The following is a 10,784-nucleotide window of genomic DNA, read 5'->3' as shown; positions in this document are numbered from 1 at the left end:
TATGCACACAAGGGTAAAATCACTTACATAGTTCTAAGTCACTGGTAAGAACGTACCTTGCATATGTTGCAACAGTATGGGATACATATAAAAAGAAAGACTTAGAAAAATAAAAGGCGAAGGGTACAAAACCAAGATGCTAGAGTCTGTACAAACAACTACAGAAAGGATGCTAGTGTTACCGAAATGAAAACAAAACAGCGGCGGATGTCTCTTGAAGACAAAAGGAAAATGTCCAGACTTTGCATGATGTACAAAATGACCAATGAGCTGGTGGACGTACCGACTGATACGAATCTAATACCAGCTCAAAAAGAACACCAAACAGTGTATTTCAGTATCAACATTACCATCCTAGGATTGATGCATTCAAAATTTCGCATTTTCTTAGAACTATCGTAGACTGGAATGTGTTATCACCAAGCACAATATGGGCATCTTCTCTGAATAGTTTTAAAGCTGTACTGCAAAAGATTTGAACAAAACACAAAGTAGCTTTTCCCACTTTTTTAAAAAACATTATTACTTCAAATAACCCTATAGCATTGCATTCAGTGAGAGATGCTGCGACATCATTGCACAACATAAGCATGATAGATTCACCGTCTATATAAATTTTTAGATAGTTACGTAAACCCTAGGTATACCGGTAGAGGGTGTGGTTTAAACGTAGATATGTATATAATAGAGGCAATACTAACCTACCCATCCGGATTACGCACACGCACTAGGCTTCGTCCTACCGGGGAAGATAATTAGGCGAGAATTGGCGCTAAACTATACAGCTACTGCCAATATCTAGAGACAGACTGTGACTGTTCAGCCTGTGCAGCTAGCGTGGAATAGGTACATGTACGTTCTGACTGTACCTATTCTTCGCTGACTGCACAAGAATTACTAGAGCCCTGCTATATCTTGCAAGGAAAAGTGGTGCACTTCCAAAAATTCCCTGGACGTGCTGGGTCTCGCATAGCACGATTTCTAACCCGGAAAATCAGGTTTCGTGGCATTTGATGCAAAGACGTAATTTTTGGCAGTGCACAAAACCGAAAAGCTAGGGTTGGAAAGCAGAGGCAATCGCTACCAGACTCTGGATCGCTGGAAAGTCGTAGAAATGGAACAAATAGAGGAGTAAGCCGGCCAGAGAAATATAGCCGGCTCACTTCTCTACTCGTTCCATTTCTACGATTTTCCAGCGATCCGGAGTCCGGTAGAGACTAAAGCAGAGGTACAAAATGGTTACCAGGGTTTTCGGTGGTGTCAGCAGCAAGGTGACTAATGGTGTCCGAGGAAGTCTGACCATGGGTGTTTGTAGTGTCCGCAGCAGACTGACCATTGGTGAAGTTTGTGTCCACAGCAAGGTGACCATAAGTGTAGGTGGCGTCCCAAGCAGGTTGAACAGAAGTGGATGTAGCATCAGCGTTCTGGAGATAGATGAACATATATTTACTACATGTAGTGAACGGAAATTCTGTGAAATGTAATTACGGATTGTTCGTTTCATCGTGTCAAGGTAAACAATAAACAACGCACTGTAATATGTGAGTTGCACATGACACAAATATGCATTAAAATGTATGTATGTTCCAGCTCTAAATGGAATAAAGAAGGTAACTCTACCTCTTGAGCTTTCCAACCATCGTTGTTGTAGTGAAGCCAGATTCCGAAAAAGCCCGATGCAAACGACAAGGCAGATATTGTAACAACAATGCAAACCCAGCCATATGTGCACTCTGAAAAAAATAGGGACATGATATGGGGAGGTCAAAGTGTCGGTGAAAATAAACCAAGAACTTGGGCATTACAAAAACTTTTCCTGACAAAATCAGAAAAAAAAGTAGGCAGTGGCAAATCAGATTTTGACTGACAAAGCCACGGAAGGAGTTTTTCTTCATAACAAAATGTTCAAATGGTACTTCAAAATTTACGCCAGGGATCTAAATTGACCTGTTCTGGTGTTTGAGGGGTTTAATTCTTACTCTTATCCACACAACAAAATAAAACTTACGACAACGTGCTTGTTGCGGTACGTTTTGCACGTACATCGGATTCCTGTTCAGGGCGTCTGCAGGTTCCATAGTCGGCACGTGTCTTTTGGGGGGATTGTCATTGTTATTATTTCCAGGAACCATCTTCTCAGAATTATGTTTTGTTAAATTGTAGTCTGATATGTACGATGGATTTGTGAATTCACATTCGACGGCGTAAGGCAAGGAATGGTCTTGATTGGCATCATCGTCTGTGACATCGACTTGTTCAGGAATCTCAGAGTAAGCGTCGTCTTTGGGTATTACATTTGTATCATTTCCGTCGCCGTTCGTTGTTGTAGTTGAAGTTGCTTTTTCATATAGGCTGTTGCGGGAATAAGACCTGTCTGTTTTGTATCCTGAATTCTGTCGGGAGGGAGAATTTATGTAAGCTTTCGAAGCCACAATATCATTTTGACATGTGTTTTCGTCAGAACTCGGATGAATATTGGCATTAGCTGATGAGATTTTGATTGCTTCAGCGGCACAAACTTTGGCGTCAGTTGTATAAAGCATATGATTCTTATAATCATTTTCCTTATACCCGTTAGATACGTCGTTGTCTAAGGACCCGGGATTAGTCAGTCTCTCTTCTTTATTATGAATATAGTAGAGTTCAGGATTGGTAGTGTTATCTTGAACAGGGGGAGAACTGTTGGCATCATTCTCAGGACAGTGTCCTGTTTCGTACGTCGGATTCGGGAGCCAGTTTGATACAACATTAGCCACTTTCTGTATTTCGGCATCCGAACGTATTTGCGTCACAGTACCCTCCAAAACACCGTCTGTGTGGACTCTCGGTACAGCATCGGTGGTGATGATGTCTTCAGCCATGATCATTCCCCACCCTGGATATACATGTCGTTATAACAAGAAATTTTTATCCTTACGAAAATAGAGTATTATATACTGTTGTTAATAATTAGAAAATATGCAGTAACTAAGCAATATAATTCCAGTGCACATAATTTTTTTAGCCTCCGTTGTTTTAATTCTATCCAGACTTTTTATTGCATTCCGTGGCCCGGTGGAGACTTATTCGGCTCACTATTGTTAGTTTGAAATTCGTTACGGCTTATACGATCATCAAATTTGCAGGAGTGATATGCTTGTAGAGTTTTATAATTCTGGAAACTTCTATATTACTATTAATTAATATGACGTAATTATTACGTAATTAATTGATTATGGGGCTAAAACGGGGAATTCTGATTCTGGAATACCTATTAGTAACAAGTATATCACACAAAAAATTCACAATTCATTAAAGTTTCTTATCAATCTCTAAGTATAATATGATATCTATGTCAAAGGCTTCTACAAAGACGTTAAAATGACATCATAAAATGATATCATCTGTATCTTAGCTATTCGCAACCTTAGATTATCAACCTTAGATGTTCAGATTCTTGTTTTTTAAACATAAAACCCTAAAATCCTATGAAAACATATCAAAGACGTTGATATATTTTTTGTTAAGAAAATACAAGGTAGTGATTAAGTTTGAGTGAAAATACGCCAGTTGTACTTTTTCTAATGATATTGCCAGCCATCTTGAATTTTTACTAACTTCGTCATTACATTAGCATAAATTATGATCAAACTTTAGTTGTCACATTACCATATCTTAGACATATTTTAATCAAAATTAGTGGTTTCTGTAAAATCTGCATTCCAGAATTCAAAACACGACAAAATCATAAAATTACTCGTGTCTATATTTCGAATGTTTGTTTATTAGATATTGAGAGAATCTTAACAGCATTCTAATCTATCAAGATTCTTTAATGTGTTTCTGTATCGTTAGAATTTTAGTCAAAATGTAAGCTGCGAAGCCTGGCTTTACGCAGTTGGTGAGATAAAGCTCATGAACGCGTAAAACGAGGCCCGTATATCCGCCACAGGTTTTAAATCATAACAGCTCCAGAATGTAGTTTGTCATAAACAGAGAAAAAAAAAGAATCACAAAACCTTGTGTAATATCGTTAGAAACATTGAAATGAAAGATAAAAAATACGAGAAAGCATAACCCTTTTCATTGAGAACCGCGCATACTTTTATGTCCACTAGCGCCTAAATTACTTACGCTTGAGCAGCCAAACCTAGTGAATTTTCCTAAAACTTAATTTTACCACATTTAAAGAGTTTTTTAAAATTTTCCTGTAGCCGTGAAAATCGGTTGTTGTGACGAAAATTGCTAATTTCGGCCCTTAGAATGTAGTTTTTCAGTTTTTCTTGCTTAATTCCTGCTTGAGTATATAAATAGAATAAAGTATAGATACTTTTTTCGTTGAGTTTATATTGTATACCAAAGAGAGAAATGAAATGTGAAAAGGCTATACAGAGCCTATTTCCATATTTCATATACCTAAGTCCTCTGGAAAAAAATCATATTCCTAATGCAGCTAGACGAATCATCGATCATTAAAATATCTGTTGTTGTATCTCCACTATAACAAAAAAGCAAGAAGAAGATGAATTTATCCAACGATAGTTTCATCTAGTATGTGCTAACGGAATCTTTTCAACAAGTCGTGTTTCGACCTTAACTTAGCCCGGTGTGGCAAAAAATGTCCCAAATCATTTTATTTTGGTTTTGTCACACGAATTTAAGAAGAAAAAACACTTACCAGAGGACTTCTACTGTAGTGACTCACAATCCTTCTCGCTTAAACCTCAGCTACTGCAATATTTGGTCTCGGTAGACAGAGTTCGTTCCTGGTGTCGGTTGACTGTAATAAAATATTCAAAACACAGGACGAACCATTTCGCAGGTGCCTAACATCAAACTTAGATGCATTAGTATGTCATCACTTGGTGGTAATTTGTATGTTTAGTGAATGGGGCGCTTGTCTGTACGAAGATGTGCTTCGTTACGACATGATTCTTATTGTTTTACAGTAAAAAGCGAATCTGTGTTCTTTGCATTCTTTCTTTATTTGAACATAGAATTTCTCGAGCACAACAACAACAACAGACAAATGAGACGTCAGGTTCCTAAATATACATGAGACCACCACGCCATGTGGGGTGATGTCTCTTTGTTACAATTGTGATTTCAGAAATTGGCTCAAATATCTGGATATATATGTTTTTAGTTGTTTCCAGATAATATATAAGTAACATGATGAGTTACCAATCATTTTGTTGGTATTACGTAATGACGGGTTTGTAAAAACTCTTTATTCTTTTCCAAAATTTGTCTGCTCGTAGAGAAAAACAAAACTTGTAAAACGTCACTAAACTCTTACATAAAACAAAATGCAGCCATGCCCGAGACTCATCAAGGATTGCTTCGTATATCTATATCCCTTTCCCTCCCATGGGTAATTTTTCCTTGTAGAGTACGTTTGGGAAAGTTTTAGAATGATGGTGTGCAGACGATAAAATATGCTGCACATCATTAAAAGGAAACTGCAAAAAAGAATGAATAACAAAAGAAGGTCGTTACCATGAACACAAGCTAATTTACTAGGAATTACAAGCGCACAGGTTGGTTGGTGATATTTTCAGAAATGGCTGCACGTGCATAGCTTGATAGGTTCGAACTTGACATTATAGTTAAGCGTGCCAACACAATTTACCATGAAGTAAAAATGACACATGACAGATTGTTTTGCAATCGGATTCCCACTCTCTAAACTGAACAGTCAGTCAGTCAGTGAGTCATAACCATACGGTGTATTACAGCACCGTAACTGAACGGTATAATGTAAATGTGTCATTGTTGAGAATTTATGCTTCTTGTAACAGGAGGAATGACGACCATACATATTATCGGCATTTGTCAAACAAATTGCAACAAATCAAGTTACAACTGTCTAACGAAGGTTTATTTTGAACGAAACTAAGCTGCCTGTTCAAGAAAGAATTTGTGAGCAGTGCACAACGAAAGCAGTGGAAAATGAAATTCATTTTATTTGTGAATGCCCCTAATTCGACACCGAAAGAAAAACACTATTTGAAAGAGTGACCGAAATCACGCCAACATTTTCATTGTTAAAAACGCCACAAAAGATTCTCTTCCTACTAAGATCATCGAACCAATCTATTATAGAATACATGGGGCATTATTTCATTTTCAACTGACTTCAAAGAAGAAGTCAAACCCCGTAATAGCTACGTAGACTTAGTACCCTATTCTGTATCATTTGTACATTCAACCACTTAATATTTGTATGTTAGAATTTAGTTTATCTACATGTACTTAGACTACATTCATTCATTTCATGTATTTAGTCTTTCTTCTCTTGCAATTAGCCCAATGGACATGAATTTGCAATAAACAATTTATTATTATTATTATAAGATAAAATGCCAGTGTTTAAAAAAAATTACCGATGAAATGACCACCAGTGTCAGTGAATACAGACCTGAACCTTCTAACTTTGCAAGTTTGACCAAGGCCATTTCACTACACAAAATGTAAAAAAAATTAAACATTCTGTTGATGTACTATGGGCAACCTTTGAATCGTAGCAAAGCTCGCCCTGCGAAACCATAATTTTTAGGCATTACTTACTTACTTAGGCCTGCTGCATTGCCATATCATTAATTGCGATAAGAATGATATAGTATTTCAATTCTTGTCAACCATGAAATCTTTTAGCGAATTTTACTTTTCGCTAGCTCTACGGAGAATGGACAAATCATATATCTATCAATGAATTAAAAGCTTTACCTTTACTTGACAATAACATAAGTGTACATGGGATGAGTTTTTGTTCTAGATTTCTATTATCATTTGTTTAATAATGTTTGTACTTATTGATGTATATAGATATCTTTACCTTCAATTGTCCTTATATCTTACGCTGTTTAAAACAAAGTCATATTCAAAGAAAGCTTTTGATTAGAGTAAAACTTCCATAACAGTTGTCAATATTATTAAATACACTTTTTTTACCTAAAACCAATATGCCCATTGTCTTATAGTGTGCGATATGTATCTAGTATTCAGTTTCATAGTCAACGAATCAAGATTAAGCTGGAATAAAACCAAAAAAAAATTCATTGTAACATAGTTTAGAAAGACACCGAATGTAAACACAGTTTTGTTTGTTTATTGTTTAAACACAGACTTATATCCCCGGATCGTAAAAAGGTTTTAAGAATATTTATAAACGTTTCTGAAATTATAGAATTACGTTATTTTCCCAAAAAAGTAACCCATATTATTTAAGCAACGTTACTGCTGGGTGCTGATGCGTCTTAGTGATAGACCATTGATGCATAGCACCAAATTTCGTTTTCAAGGGATGAATGAAATGCTACCTTCCAAGTCCACTAACCCTTTTACAAAGTGTTATAACATAGATACTTGCAGAATGTTTTTATTATTATTTAGAAATCATTGGAAGTATTCTACTCCGCATCATGGCTATTTCGAAAGTTTTAGAAAACCGGAGAAATATGTTAAGAGTGAAAATTGCGTCCAAAATATTTATTTTGTATACACTGATATGTATGTTAATTTCAAAGCAATGTCAACAAACATCATTACGGGAATGTCTGGGTGAAGTACGAGTTGATATTATTCTAAATCCCATCCATCGTCATTAGTTGATATTTTGAGCTTTAAAAAAATTGTCTATATTTTAATCTAAAAGTACTTATTTTAGCGTATGAATGGTTTCAGTAAGGCGTGCGTAGAAATGATGCTACATTCCATACTCACCAGAAGACGTGTCGTTATGTCTGAGAGAACGAAGACATAACGACACAACCGCAATATTTCGTTCTGTGTAGACAGATTTAAATCTTGGTATCAGTTAAATAAATCATTCAAGACTCAGAATGCCCCATTTCCCTGGTGCCCCTGACAGAATGCATGACGTTATGATAGTTTGTTGGTTTATCTGGAATATATTTATCAAAGCGCTTGTCTGGAAAAAGTGTACTATATCCAGACATAATTTTCTTATTATTGTACAAAAAAGTGTATGTAAGTCGTATGCACGCAATATTCTTTTAAAAAAACGTGTTCACATGAACTTGCCCAAGACTTTTTTTCATCATCAGACGAAACTTAAGGTTTCTGAATAGCTATAAGACCATCACGTCATTTACATTGTTCAGTTTGGAGAAAGTGAATCTGATTGTCAAACCCAATATATCATGTGTCGTCTTCATAACATAGTAAACTCTGTCGGTACAGTTAACTATTATGTCAAGTTTGAACCTGTGCATGTGCAGTCATTACTGAAATAGTCTATCACCAAGCAACCTGTGGGCTTGTAATAACTAGTAAAATAGCATGTGTTTAAAACAAAGGTCTTTTCTTAAGTATTCTCCCTTGCAGCTCCTTATCAATGATGTGCAGCATTTTTTTTACGTCTACACGCAATAATTCTAAATATTTGTACTGTACAAAGAAAAAAAAAATAAACAACTCGTCTTGGGAGGGAAAATATATAAATATGCGAAGCAAGCCTTGATGAGTCTCGGGTATGGCTGCATTTGATTTTACATAAGAGTTCAGTGACATTTTACATTTTTCTCTCTGCGAGCAGACTGATTTTGATTTTAAAAATTGGAATCGGACGATATAAGCATCGAGAAACCCATTCTTACATCATACGAGCAAACATAATCATGTTACTTGTACATTATCAAGAAGCAACAAAAATAAATAAACCCAGATATTTGAGTCACTTTCTGAAACTGCAATTACGACAGAGAGACTTCATCTCACGGAAAACGTTGGTCTCGTGTCTATTCAGGAACGTCTTTAACCCTCAAGCACTCGACCTTTTTTTGCAACTAAAATGACCGAGTGGGGTCCAAACGGACCCCAAAATGTTTTGTTCATAAAATCTCAGTACCATTTCTTATTGGCGATCATTGTATATACATTGCTTCGTCAATGTAAGAGGAAGATTTTGAGATGTTAAGGTATTGCTTATTCCAACTCATTATCATAATTTATGCAAAAGATCAGAAGGACCACGTTTTGCACTAAACCTATTCCGACCAGATAGGGGAAATTTGAGGCCCTCAGCAACATTTATGTCGCATAACTCATGAACGGCTAGAGTTAAAGCTACGAAACTTGGTAATTAATCACAAAATATTGTTCGCAAAAGTTTTTAGTCAATAAAGTTAGTTTATCATTTTTGGGGGTTGCCATGGCAACCATATTCTAACAGGCGTATTTTTGCCAAAATTTGACAACTTCAATTTGAACAAGGTTTTCTTGGTAAACTACACCTGTTTTCTGACAACAATTAAATTCTATGAAATTCAATGTAATTTTCAGGACTTAAAATTTATGATTTATGCTAATTTCATGACGTCATTGGTCAAAATCCAAGATGGCCGCCCTGATTAGGCAAATGACGTCATAATGTCGTCACACTACATGTTGATGACACAGAAATTTTTGTGAGGATTAAGGTTTACATTTATATTATTGTCTAAAAGTTTGGTAGTCATACTGTAATTGGTTAAGGAGTTAGCCTCCAAAGTTCGTTTAAAAAACTGCACATTTTTGCTGGGGTCCATTTGGACCCTAGAGGGACTGAACACAAACTTTCTTTATAATTTCAACATTATTGTACCAATCTTTGCAAAAACTTGGGAGAAAGTATAAGACATGTTGACTGACAAAGTCACGGAAGGATTTTTTCTTCAGATCAAAAATGATCAAATGGCACTTCAAAATGTACGCCTGGGGTCCAAATGGACCCCACTCGGGTGTTTGAGGGTTTTAATTAATTTGTCTGAAGTCGATGACAAACGTGCTCGGGCGAGTTCATAATCAAATTGAATCATCATCGGTCGGCTGCGGCGCAGGCGACTGTAAGTTTCTTCCAAGACCTTCTGTCGGCAGGAATAAAGGCATGTAAAGAACACAGATTCGCTATTTTTTGCGAAACAAATAAGAATTATGCCCTAATGAACCACACATTTGTTCCTATAAGGTCTTGTAAGTCCTTCTACTTCCATCTTACCTACAAGTGATGACATCTCAATGTATCCGCATTTGATGTTAAGCACCTGCGAAATGGTTTGGCCTGTGTTTTAAATAAGTCATTTTAACAGTCAACCCCGCACTAGAATCGAACTCTGTACACCGAGAACCAAATATCGTAGCTGTTGAGGTTACAGCGAGAAGGACTGTGAGTCTTTCAATAAAAGTCATCTGGTGAGTGAGTTTAGCTGTTTTGTTTAGTGAATTCGCATGACAGAAACCAAAATATAAACAACCAGAAATGAAAAAAAAGCCTGAAAAATACGTTCTTAGGGCCGAAATCAGCAATTTTCGTCACAACGATTTCCAGAGCTACACGAAAATGTAAAATATTTTACAATTTTGTAAAATTAAATCTCAGGAAAAGTCACCATATTTGGCTGGTCAAGGGTAACCGTTTAGGCATTTTGCGACATGAAAGTATGCACGGGTCTCAGAGCCGGCCAATGAAAAATGCTTTGCATTCTTTCTGTTGTCATGTGTTATATCTGCTCGTTCCTGTTTCTATCGGTATTACACAACATTCTATAATTCTTTTTTTTTTGTACTGTTTATACATGTGGCTGTTGTGCTACAAAACATATAGCAGATATACGTGCCTCACACGTTCATGAGCTGCTTCATCAATGGCGTAAAGCTAGGCTTCGCCGGCCCCGCTTTGATTAAAAGTCTAACACACAATGCAATCATGATAGATAAGAGTGCTGGTCTTGAACATCGGACTTTTCTGTCTCTGTCTGATATACAAGCATTCCAAATATTGAACATACAACACATACAATATC

This window comes from Branchiostoma floridae, chromosome 4, assembly GCF_000003815.2.
Source record: "Branchiostoma floridae strain S238N-H82 chromosome 4, Bfl_VNyyK, whole genome shotgun sequence".
Classification (NCBI taxonomy): Eukaryota; Metazoa; Chordata; class Leptocardii; order Amphioxiformes; family Branchiostomatidae; genus Branchiostoma; species Branchiostoma floridae.
The sequence above is the reverse complement of the archived record's forward strand: the minus strand, read 5'-3'. Positions refer to the sequence as shown.